Source organism: Tachyglossus aculeatus, unplaced genomic scaffold (assembly GCF_015852505.1).
Source record: "Tachyglossus aculeatus isolate mTacAcu1 unplaced genomic scaffold, mTacAcu1.pri scaffold_140_arrow_ctg1, whole genome shotgun sequence".
Lineage (NCBI taxonomy): Eukaryota > Metazoa > Chordata > Mammalia > Monotremata > Tachyglossidae > Tachyglossus > Tachyglossus aculeatus.
The window spans coordinates 517896-531232 of NW_024044866.1; the positions used below are offsets into that span (position 1 = coordinate 517896).

At 51.5% G+C, this 13337-nt stretch overlaps 1 pseudogene; it reads right to left on the reverse strand.

Moving 5' to 3' along the window:
- Positions 1-223: 223 nt before the first annotated feature.
- LOC119923070 overlaps positions 224-13337 on the reverse strand; it is a 28335-nt pseudogene continuing 15221 nt past the window's right edge.

Below are 13337 nucleotides of genomic sequence, written 5' to 3' on the forward strand. Positions count from 1 at the left end.
TCTTCTCTGTGGTCTGGTTTGGCGGCTCAGAGCTGTTCGTCCTCACAGCCATGTCCTACGACCGCGATGCCGCCATCTGCCTCCCCCTGAGCTACGAGGTCGTCATGGCCCCCGGGAGAAGATGGCCCCCGCCTCATGGCTCAGCGGGGGAGTGTTTGGAGGCTTCTCCCTGTTCTTCTGCAGATCCACCGCGCTTCACCAATACTTCTGCAATATCCCCTCCTTAGTAAAGCTCTCTTGCTCTGTCAAACATGCAGCCCTTGACGCGGTCATGACCACCGGTATCTCCTTGGTGGGGCGGGGCGGAGCGGTGCTTGGCCTCCACCGACGTCTCGTACGTGCACATCTTCCGGGACGTCTGAGGATGCCGACCGCCGAGGGCCGGGCCAAAGCCTTCTCCATCTGCCTGCCCCACCTCGCCATCGGAGCTGTTTTCATCACCACAACCTCCTCTTCCCACTTGAAGCCACCGTCCCTCTCCCCCTCGACGCCGGACCTGCTGGTGTCCGCGTTCTATGCCGTGGTGCCACCGCCCTGAACCCCCTCATCTACAGCTTGAGGAACCGGGCCGTGAAGGCCGCACTGGGGAGAGTTCTGATGGGGCGATGTCTTTCCAGGAAATAAAACAAGATCCCGCCAAAACTGAACATTTACAGAGGCCGTGGGCCTGTTTAGACAACTGGGCACCGGAAAGGGCAACGGCGTTTGAGAATGCCACGTTTAATTGGCACCTCCAGCTGACACCATGGGCCTTATCATCTCATCTGCCCCGAGATGAGATTCATTAAACCATATTATTGAGCGCTGCATAACATCACTCATCCCCCTTCGGCCACCTGCTCCGGAAGAATCATCGCCCCATCCCCACGTCAGTCAATCAATGGTATTTATAGAGTGCTTACTGTGAGCAGAGCACTGAAATGAACATTTGGAAGAGAACAGTGCAATAGAGCAATAGACACATTCCCTCCCCACAGTGAGTTTACGGCACAGAGGAATTAGTCAATCAATCGTTCTTTATTGAACTCTTACTATGTGCAGAGCACTGTACCAACTGCTTGGAAGAGGACAACATAACAATGTAACAAACATATTCCCTGCACTCAATGAGAAGTCTAGAGGGGGAGACAGACATAGAACCCACGTTTCCTAACTCACTTTCCTGTGCCCTCAGCACTGGACCGTGCTGCCTCTCTATCTACATCCAGGGCTTAGCACAGTACTTTGGAAGTTGCTTGAGAAGCAGTTTGGCTTAGTGGAAAGAGTAGGGATGTGGGGGTCAGAAGACGTAGGTTCTAATCTCTGCTCTGCCATTTATCAGCTGTGTGACTTTGGGCAAGTCACTTCACTTCTCTGGGCCTCGGTTACGTCATCTGTAAAATGGGGATGAAGACTGTGAGCCCCACGTGGGAAAAGCTGATTACCTTGTACCTACCTCAGCACTTAGAACCGTAATTGGCAGCTAGTAAACGCTTAACTAATGCCATTGTTATTATTATTATTGTTGTTATCATCTTCATTGACTTTCTGGCTCCATCTCTCCCTACTTCCCACACGACTCCAAACGCCTTCCGTCTGATCAGGTCAGGGGCACGAGAGCAAACTGGTAGAAGGAGAGGAAAACAGTTAAGGTGACGACATCCTACCTGATTCTCTCTGACCTCATTATCCCCTTCCTTTCCATATGCCAACCTTGATTCTCTTCATCCTCCTCAGTCTCCCCTTCAAGCTACATCCCCCCTACGAGCAGAAGCAGCGTGGCCTACTGGACAAAGCTAGGGCCTGGGAGTTGGAAGGCCCTGGGTTCTAATCCCAACTCTGCCATTTATCTGTTGTGTGACCTGAAGCAAGTTACTTAATTTCTGTCTTCGTCAGTTACCTCATCTATAAAATGGGGATTAAGCCTGTGAGACCGAGCGTTACTCAGTGGAAAGAGCACGGGCTTTGGAGTCACAGGTCATGGGTTCAAATCCCGGCCCTGCCTACTGTCAGCTGTGTGACTTTGGGCAAGTCACTTAACTTCTCAGTTACCTCATCTGTAAAATGGGGATTAAAACTGTGAGTCCCCCATGGGACAACCTGATCACCTTGTAAGCTCCCCAGCGCTTAGAACAGTGCTTTTCATATAGTAAGCGCTTAACAAATGCCATTATTATTATTTGGGACAGGGACTATGTCCACCTTGGTGTAGCGTGTATGTACCCCGGCGCTTAGTACAGTTCCTGGGACACAATAAGCACTTAAAAAACCCATAAATACTTTTAAAAGCAGAGGGTGGGCAGAAGTGTCTCCCCAGTAATTGGACCAGCGGAATGGAGGAGGAGGAGGAAGAGAAGGAAGAGGAGAAGAACCTCCTCCCAGGGACGTCATATCTACCCCAGCGCTTAGAACAGTGTTCAGAACTTAGTAAGTGCTTAAGAAATACCATTATCATTAATATTGTGAGACAGGGACTGTGTCCAATTTGATGAGCTTGTATCCACCCCAGCGGTTAGAACAGTGTTCGACATTCATTCAATCGTATATATTGAGCGCTTACTGTGTGCAGAGCACTGTACTAAGCGCTTGGGAAGTACAAGTTGGCAACACATAGAGACGGTCCCTACCCAACAGTAGGCTCACAGTCTAGAAGGGGGAGACAGGAAATGAAACAAAACATATTAACAGAATAAAATAGAATAAATATGTACAAGTAAAATAAATAAATAAATAGAGTAATAAATACGTACAAACATATATACATATATACAGGTGCTGTGGGGAAGGTAAGGAGAGAGACAAGGCAGGGGGGATGGAGAGGGGGCTCAGTCTGGAAAGGTCTCCTGGAGGAGGTGAGCTCTGAGTAGGGCCTTGAAGGCAGGAAGTGAGTTAGCTTGGCGGATGTGGGGAGGGAGGGTATTCGAGGCCAGGGGGATGACGTGGGCCGGGGTCGACGGAGGGACAGGAGAGAATGAGGCATGGTGAGGAGATTAGCGGCAGAGGAGCGGAGGGTGCGGGCTGGGCTGTAGAAGGAGAGAAGGGAGGTGAGGTAGGATGGGGCGAGGTGATGGAGAGCCTTGAAGCCGAGGGTGAGGAGTTTCTGCCTGATGCATACGTTGATTGGTAGCCACTGTAGATTTTTAGGAGGGGAGTAACATTCTCAGAGCGTTTCTAGAGAAAGACAATTCGGGCAGCGGCGTGAAGTATGGATTGAAGTGGGGAGACACAGGAGGGTGGGAGATCGGAGAGGAGGCTGATACAGTAATACAGACGGGGTAGGATGAGAGCTTGAACGAGCAGGGAAGCGGTTTGGATGGAGAGGAAAGGGCGGATCTTGGCAATGTTGCGGAGGTGAGACCGGCATGTTTTGGTGACGGTTTGGATGTGAGCGGTGAACGAGAGAGCTCAGTTGAGGATGACACCAAGGTTGCGGGCTTGTGAAACGGGAAGGATGGTAGTGGCGTCAACAGTGATGGGAAAGTCAGGGAGAGGGCTGAGTTTGGGAGGGAAGACAAGGAGTTCAGTCTTGGACATGTTGAGGCTTAGGTGGCGGGCAGACATCCAGATGGAGATGTCCTGAAGGCAGGAGGAGATGCGAGCCTGGAGGGAGGAAGAGAGAGCAGGGGCAGAGATGTAGATTTGGATGTCATGAGCGTAGAGATGATAGTTGAAGCCGTGGGAGCAAATGAGGTCACCAAGGGAGTTAGTATAGATCGGGAACACACGGGGACCAAGGACTGAACCTTGAGTAACCCCTAGAGTAAGGGGATGGGAGGGGGAGGAGTAGCCTGAGAAAGAGACTGAGAATGAACGACCGAAGGGATAAGAGGAGAACCAGAAGAGGACGGAGTCTGTGAAGCCAAGGTCGGATAGCGTGTTGAGGAGAAGGGGGTGGTCCACGGTGTCAAAGGCAGCTGAGGGGTCGAGGAGAATTAGGATAGAGTATGAGCCGTTGGATTTGGCAAGCAGGAGGTCATTGGTGACCTTTGAGAGGGCAGGTCCCGTGGAATGTAGGGGACGGAAGCCAGATTGGAGGGGGTCGAGGAGAGAGTTGGTGTTGAGGAATTCGTGGCGGCGCATGGAGACGACTCGTTCAAGGAGTTTGGAAAGGAATGGTAGGAGGGAGATGGGGCGATAACGAAAAGGTGAGGTGGGGTCAAGAGAGGGTTTTTTAGGATGGGAGAGACATGGGCATGTTTGAATGCAGAGAGGAAGAAACCAGTGGAAAGTGAGCGGTTGAAGATGGAAGTTAAGGAGGGGAGAAGGGACGGAGCGAGAGATTTCATGAGATAAGAGGGAATGGGGTCAGAAGCACAGCTGGCTGGAGTAGCACTTGAGAGGAGGGAGGAGAGCTCCTCTGAGGATACTGCTGGGAAGGATGGGAAAGTAGCAGAAAGCGTTGAGAGCCGGGGGCTTGGAGAAGCGGAGGGAGTGACTTTGGGGAGGTCAGACCTGATGGATTTAATTTTATTAATGAAGTAGGAGTCCATATCGTCGGGGGTGAGGGAAGGAGGAGGGGGAGGAACCGGGGGCCCGAGAAGGGAGTTGAATGTACGGAAGAGCTGACGGGGATGATGGGCATGGATGTCAATAAGGGAGGAGAAATCGATTTGTCTGGCAGAGTAGAGGGCTGGGTTAAGGCAGGAAAGGGTAAACCTGAAGTGAACGAGGTTGGCATGGTGTTTAGACTTTCGCCAGCAGCGTTCGGGGGCTCGAGCATAAGAGCGAAGGAGGCGGACAGTGGCAGTGATCCAGGGCTGTGGGTTAGTGGTACGAGAGCAGCGAAGGGAAAGGAGAGCGAGCGAGCCTAGCTGAGTAGAAAGGGTAGAGTTGAGAGCAGTAATCTGATCATCAAGACTGGGTAGAGAGGAAAGGGAGGCGAGGTGGGGTGTGAGGCGCTCAGAAATTTGGATAGGGTCAATATAGCGGAGATCTCTGTGAGGGAGTAATATGGATTTACAGGGGAAAGGAGTGTGAGTGAGGAGTCAGGTGAGAAGATTATGATCAGAGTGAGGGATTTCAGAGTTGGTGAGGGTGGAGGCAGTGCAACAGTAGGAGATGATGAGGTCGAGCATGTGACCAAGTTGGTGAGTGGGCGAAGTGGGGTGGGGCAAGAGGTTGGCAGCGTCAAGGAGAGATAGTAGACGGGCGGCAGAGGGGTCACCAGGGTTATCCATGTGGATGTTGAAGTCTCCGAGGATCAGAGTGGGCATGGAAAAGGAGAGAAGGAAGGTGAGGAAGGGGTCAAAATCGTTAAAGAAGTTGGAGGTGGGGACGGGGGGGCGGTAGATGATGGCTACAAGAATCTGAAGGGGGTGGTAGAGGCGAATAATATGGGCCTCAAAGGAAGGGAAGGAAAAGGAAGGGGGAGGAAGGATAGTGCGAAAGCGACATTGGGGGGCAAGGAGGAAACCTACACCTCCCACTTTTCCGGTGAGTCTGGGGGAGTGGGAGAAGAAAAGGCCTCCACTGGAGAGAGCAGCAGAAGAGACCGTGTTGCCCGGAGACAGCCATGTTTCAGTTAGGGCGAGGAGGAGTAGAGACCTCGAAAGGAACAGGTCCAGGATGAAAGGGATCTTACTTATAACGGAGCAGGTGTTCCAGAGGCCACACTTGGCCGTAGCTGTCGAAGGAGGGGAGGAATGGGGAAGGGTGCGAGAGGTGGGGAGGGTTTGGATTGGGATTAGTTGTCGGTGGCCTAGGCGGGGAGAGTGGGAAGAGGGGTGGCGATGGGAAAGGAGAACTGGAATGGGGTGGGGGCGGGGAGGAGGGGAGGGACGGGGCTGGGAGGGAGGAGTGGAGGATTGGCGCTGGTACAGAGGGATCCTGGGTAGGGGGTGAGGAGGAGTGGTCGTGGTGGGGGAGAGGGAGAGAAAAAGCTGGTTGGGAGAGAGGAAGGGGAAAGTGAGGAATGGGAATGGCAGTTCATGGTGAGGTCAGCAGGGCGGGTGACAGTACACCGGGAGGTTAACAATTGAGATGCAGAGACGATAAAACAGTAGCAATGATATAAATAGGCGACGGCATCACAGAGGGCAGTTAGCGATTTACATGCTATGGCAATAATAAAATAGGCAGATAATGATGTCACAGAGAGCAGATACAAACTATTATGTGCTGGAGTAGGCTGGACCTGTTAAAGGGGGTTAGGGAGCAGAGATACCTGGGGAGAGGAGTGAACAGCGCAGTAGAATGGGAGGGCTGAGTAGGTGCAAATGAGGCTGTCGTTAATGTAACTTGGTGATAACAAGGGCCTTTTTCCCGGGGGAGGGGGGCGGGGAGAGTCAGTCAGGTCCAGACCGGGAAGGGGGGTATGGGGGGCACTTTAAAGAAGGTCGCTTAAGGGCGGGGGGGGGGGGACGGTGGAAGCAGGGGGCGCCTTTGGGGGAGCTCTGAGGAGAGGATCCTTCCGGGAGCAGCGGGGGCCACGCGGTGTGATGGAGGGCTGGCCTCTCGGGAACGGAGTATAGTACTCGATTATAGTAAGAGCTTACCAATTAAGGAATACTGCAAGTCATTAATTTACAGACAAGAGGAAGAGATGGCTAAAATACTCACGTATGGAAATGGCAGTGTTCAAAAGGACTACAGGACAATGTGGAAAGAGCCCGGGCTTGGGAGTCAGAGGACATGGGTTCTAATCCAAAAACAAGAAAACAAAACAAGTAGACAGGCATCAACAACATTTTACAGATGAGGTAACTGAGACACAGATAAGTGAAGTGACTTGCCGAAGGTCACACAGCAGACAAGTGGTGGAGTCGGGATTAGAACCCACGACCACTGACTCCCTAGCCCGTGCTCTTGCCGCTACGCCGTGCTAAGCACTTGTGGGGTATAATGGAGGTAGAAGACCTGGTCCCCCTTTTCCACAGCTCCCCCTCCCCTCCCTATCGCCCTACCTCGCTCCGTTTGATCTACCTCCCCTTACTTCCCCACAGCACTTATCAATCAATCGTATTTATTGAGCGTTTACTGTGTGCAGAGCACTGTACTAAGCACTTGGGAAGTACAAGTAGGCAACACATAGAGACAGTCCCTACCCAACACGGGCTCACAGTCTAGAAGGGGGAGACAGAGAACAAAACCAAACATACTAACAAAATAAAATAAATAGAATAGATATGTACAAGTAAGATAAATAAATAAATAAATAGAGTAATAAATATGTACAAACATATATACATATATACAGGTGTTGTGGGGAAGGGAAGGAGGTAAGATGGGGGGATGAAAAGGGGGACGAGGGGGAGAGGAAGGAAGGGACTCAGTTTGGGAAGGCCTCCTGGAGGAGGTGAGCTCTCAGTAGGGCCTTGACATATGTACATATGTATATATCTATAATTCTATGTTTTATATTAATGCTTGTTTACTTGTTTTGATGTGCATAGATCTATAATTCTGTTTATTTATATTGATACTATTGATGCCTGTTTACTTGTTTTGATATCTGTCTCCCCCCATCTAGACTGTAAGCCCGGTGTGGGCAGGGATTGCCTCTCTTTATTGCTGAACTGTACTTTCCAAGCGCTTAGTACAGCGCTCTCACACAGTAAGCCCTCAATAAATATGACTGGATGAATGGGCCTTACCCTCAAGAAGTTTACACTGTAGTAGGATGAGCACTTACTGTGTCCAGAGCCCACTACCGTGCACTTGGGAGAGTAGAATAGAGGTAGGAGATCTGATCTGACCTCTAGTAATATTAATTGGACACAGACTGGGTACAGAGCACTATTGAGCATTTGGGAGAGTAGAATAGAAGTAGAAAACTTGTTCCTTGCTTTCAAGAAGCTTCCACTCTAAAGGAGATGTCAAACATGCAGTATTAAGCAGTGTGCCCTCATGGAAAGAACCAGGGCTTGGGAGTCAGAGGACCTGAGTTCTAATCCCGCTCTGCCATTTGTCTGCCATGTGATCCTGGGCAGGTTGCTTCGCTTCTCTGGGCCCGAGTTACCTCATATCTACCTCCTGGAACAGTGCTTGGCACTTAGTAAGTGCTTAACAAATACCATTATCATTAATATTGTGGGACAGGGACTGCCTCCAACTTGATGAGTTTTTATCCACCCCAGCGATTAGAAAAGTGCTCGACATATAGTAAGAGATTACCAATTAAGGAATGCAGCAATTCATTAATTTACAGACAAGAGGAAGATATGGCTGAAATAGTCACGTATGGAAATGGCAGTGTTCAAAAGGACTACAGGAGAATGTGGGTGCAAACGTGATGAGGCTTTCACATAGGCTATCATATATGCAAATTTTCCATCGTTTGCCATTGGATAAGGAAATTATCCCTTGCACTCTTCAGGCCCTCCAGCTGGTGAACAGAAAGTGATTTTGGAGCCCCCCCGATCAGTGTGGCTGAGGAGGGGGTAGATGACCTGAGGAATGCAAAGTCTCACTTCACTTCTCTCGGCCTCAGTTCCCTATCTGTAAAATGGGGATTAAGAGTGTGAGCCCCATGTGGGACAGGGACCGCGTCCAACCTGATCAACTTGTATCTAACCCGGGATTTAGAACAGCGCTCTGCACCCAGTAAGCTCTCAACGAGTACCATAATAATGATAATAATCATTATTGTTAATATCGCCTCTTCAGAGAGCAGACGACCTTCCGGACGCCCGCCTGGATCTCTTTATTGCGGAGGCTGTAGACGATGGAGTTTAGGGTCGGTGTGACCACCACCACCTTGTCCCTGTCCAAGGAATAGGAGGACGTGGGCTGGATGTAGGTGTAGATGACGGGGGAATAGTAGAGAAAGACCACGAATAGGTGGGAGTAGCAGGTGGAAAGGCCTTCCTCATACCCTCGGCCTTCCGCAGACAGAGAATGGCGGACACAATGAGGCCGTAGGAGAGGCAGGGCAGCAGGAAGTCCCCCATGGCCAGGGCGATGTCGGCCACGAAGACCATTACCTCATTGGCCCAGACGGGGCTGCAGGAGAGGGCCAGCAGGGCAGGGATCCTGAGGTTGAGGCCCGTGTGCACCCAGGCAATGATGACGACGATGAGGAGGACAGCAGCGAGGAGGGCAGAGCACGTTCGCCGGCTCATGATGGCGGCATAGAGGAGAGGGAAGCGGACGGCCACGCAGCGGTCGTAGGCCATGGCGGTGAAGAGGACCATCTCGGCCCCCAGAGACCAGGTGAAGAAGAGGAGCTGGGCCATGCAGCCGTGGTAGGAGATGATTTTCTGGGGCCCCAGCGTGGTCTCCAACATTTTGGGGACGATGGAGGAGGTGCACACGACATAGACCAGTGCAGGGGTCCTCAGCATGAGGTACATGGGCGTGTGCAGGGCCGCACTGAGAGAGACTGCAGCCACGATGAGACCATTGCCCAGCACGGCCACCAGGTAGATGCATAGGAATATGGCGAAAAGTAGGGGCTGCATCTCGGGGCGGTTCGACAGGCCCAGGACGATGAGCTCTGACACGGTGCTGTGGTTCCCTGGACTTTTGGAGGGACCGGTCGGGGGCTGGTGAAGGGGAGCGGGAGAGTTGGTAGTGGAATGAAGCAGGGGAGCTGGCGGGGAGGTAGGTGTGAGAGCTGGTCGGAAAGGGAGAGGCGGTGGTGGTGAAAGTGAGAGATGATGGAGAAGGGCAGAGCTCGGGTGGAAGAAGGAGGTCGAGTTGGTGGGGAAGGGGAGACGGAGAGCTGGTGGTCCAGGTCAAAGGAAGAGCCGTTGTTTTCGGTCTTTTCTGTCGTCCCTAGCTCTGGGAACAGCCCCTGGACGATGTTCCCTTGGGAGTGGTAAGAGTAACTGAGGAAACAATAGAAGTAGTTTACTACTACTATGTACTACTACTACTACTACTAATAATAATAATGGTATTTGCTAAGTGCTTACTATGTGCCAATCATTGCTGTAAGCGCTGAGGTAGGTACAAGGTAATCAGCTTGTCCCACGTGGGGCTCACAGTCTTAATTCTCATTTTACAGATGAGGGAATCGAGGCATAGAGAAGTTAACTGGCTTGCCCAAGGTCATACAGCTGATACGTGGCAGAGCGGGATTATACCCCACGACCTCTGACACCCAGGCCTGCGCTCTTTCCACTAAGCCAGGCTGCTTCTCTATAATTACTGTATTTGCTAAGCGCCTACTATGTGCCAAGCACTGTTTTAAGGGGTGGGGTAGATACAAGGTCATCAGGTTGTCCCACGTGGGTCTCACAGTCTTAATTCACATTTTACAGCTGAGGTAGCTCTTTCCACTAAGCCACGCTGCTTCTCTATGATTACTGTATTTGTTAAGCGCCTACTATATGCCAAGCGTTGTTTTAAGGGGTGGGGTACCTCTTCAACCGCTCACTCCCCACTGGTTCCTTCCCCTCTGCCTTCAAACATGTCCACGTCTCTCCCATCCTAAAAAACCCTCTCTTGACCCCACCTCACCTTCTAGTTATCGCCGTATCTCCCTCCTACCATTCCTTACCAAACTCCTTGTACGAGTCGTCTACACGCGCTGCCTCGAATTCCTCAACGCCAACTCTCTCCTCGACCCCCTCCAATCTGGCTTCCGTCTCCTACATTCCACGGAAACTGCCCTCTCAAAGGTCACCAATGACCTCCTGCTTGCCAAATCCAACGGCTCCTACTCTATACTAATCCTCCTCGACCTCTCAGCTGCCTTCGACACTGTGGACCACCCCCTTCTCCTCAACACGCTAGCCAACCTTGGCTTCATAGACTCTGTCCTCTCCTGGTTCTCCTCTTATCTTTCCGGCCGTTCATTCTCAGTCTCCTTTACGGGATCCTCCTCCCCCTCCCATCCCCTTACTGTAGGGGTTTCTCAAGGGTCATTCCTTGGTCCCCTTCTGTTCTCTATCTACACTTACTCCCTTGGTGAACTCATTCGCTCCCACGGCTTCAACTCTCATCTCTACGCTGATGACACCTAAATCTAAATCTCTGCCCCTGCTCTCTCTCCCTCCCTCCAGGCTCGCATCTCCTCCTGCCTTCAAGACATCTCCATCTGTATGTCTGCCCGCTAACTAAAACTCAATATGTCCAAGACTGAACTCCTTATCTTCCCTCCCAAACCCTGCCCTGTCCCTGAATTTCCCATCACTGTTGGCGGCACTACCATCGTTCCCGTCTCACAAGCCTGCAAAGTTGGTTTCATCCTCGACTCCGCTCTCTCGTTCACCCCTCACATCCAATCTGTCACCAAAACCTGCCGGTCTCAGCTCCGCAGCATCGCCAAGATCCGCCCTTTCCTCTCCATCCAAACCGCTACCCTGCTGGATCAATCTCTTATCCTATCCCGACTGGATTACTGCATCAGCCTCCTCTCCCATCTCCCATTCTCCTGTCTCTCCCCACTTCAATCCATACTTCACGCCGCTGCCCGGATCGTCTTTGTGCAGAAACGATCTGGGCATGTTACTCCCCTCCTCAAAAATCTCCAGTGGCTACCAATCAACCTACGCATCAGGCAAAAACTCCTCAACCTCGGCTTCAAGGCTCGCCATCATCTCGCCCCCTCCTACCTCACCTCCCTTCTCTCAATCAATCAATCAATCGTATTTATTGAGCGCTTACTGTGTGCAGAGCACTGTACTAAGCGCTTGGGAAGTACAAGTTGGCAACATATAGAGACAGTCCCTACCCATCAGTAGGCTCACAGTCAGAAGGGGGAGACAGAGAACAAAACCAAACATACTAACAAAATAAAATAAATAGAATAGATATGTACAAGTAAAATAAATAAATACATAGAGTAATAAATATGTACAAGCATATATACATATACACAGGTGCTGTGGGGAACGGAAGGAGGTAAGAGGGGGGGATGGGGAGGAGGACGAGGGAGAGAGGAAGGAGGGGGCTCAGTCTGGAAAGGCCTCCTGGAGGAGGTGAGCTCTCAATAGGGCCTTGAAGGGAGGAAGAGAGCTAGCTTGGCGGATGTTGGGAGGGAGGGCATTCCAGGCCAGCGGGAGGACGTGGGCCGGGGGTCGACGGTGAGACAGGATAGAATGAGGAATGGTGAGTAGACTAGCGGCAGAGGAGTGGAGGGTGCGGGCTGGACTGTAGAAGGAGAGAAGGGAGGGGAGGTAGGACGGGGCGAGGTGATGGAGAGTCTTGAAGCCGAGGGTGAGGAATTTCTGCCTGATGCGCAGATTAATTGGTAGCCACAGTAGATTTTTGAGGAGGGGAGTAACATGCCCAGAGCGTTTCTGGACAAAGACTATCCAGGCAGCTGCGTGAAGTATGGATTGAAGTGGGGAGAGACCCGAGGATGGGGGATCAGAGAGGAGACTGATGCAGTAGTCCAGACGGGATAGGATGAGAGCTTGAACGAGCAGGGTAGCGGTTAGGATGGAGAGGAAATGGCGGATCTTGGCAATGTTGCGGAGCTGAGACCGGCAGGTTTTGGTGATGGCTTGGATGTGAGGGGTGAATGAGAGAGCGGAGTCGAGGATGACACCAAGGTTGCGGGCTTGTGAGACGGGAAGGATGGTAATGCCGTCCACAGTGATGGGAAAGTCAGGGAGAAGGCAGGGTTTGGGAGGGAAGACAAGGAGTTCAGTCTTGGACACAGCCCATCCCACACCCTCCGCTCCTCTGCCTCTAATCTCCTCACTGTGCCTCGTTCTCGCCTGTCCCGCCTTCGTCCCCCGGCCCACGTCCACACCCTGGCCTGGAATGCCCTCCCTCCGCACATCTGCCAAGCTAGCTCTCTTCCTCCCTTCAAAGCCCAACTGAGAGCTCACCTCCTCCAGGGGGCCTTCCCAGACTGAGCCCCCTCCCCATCACCCCGCCTTACCTCGTTCCCCTCCCCACAGCCCCTGTATATATGTATATATGTTTGTACATATTTATTACTCTATTTATTTACTTTACTTGCACACATTTATTCTATTTATTTTATTTTGTTAATATATTTTGTTTTATTGTCCGTCTCCCCCTTCTAGACTGTGAGCCCGCTGTTGGGTAGGGACCGTCTCTGTATGTTGCCAACTTGTACCTCCCATGCGCTTAGTAATGTGCTCTGCACACAGTAAGCGCTCAATAAATACGATTGAATGAATGAATGAGTGAATGAATGAACGAATGAATGAACGAATAAGGTCATCAGGTTGTCCCACGTGGGGCTCAGAGTCTTAATTCACATTTTACAGCTGAGGTAGCTGAGCCACAGAGAAATTAAGTGGCCTGCTCAAGGTCACACAGCTGATAAATGGCGGAGCCTGGATTAGTACCCACGACCTCTGACCTCCCCCAAGCCCGGTTTTTTTCCTCTAAGCCAAGCTGCTTTGCTCACCCACCTCACCTCAACAAGACTGTCAGCCATTTGAGAGCAGAGACTTTCCTTCCTCAGTTCATGTACCCCTTCCTCAGCCATTCTG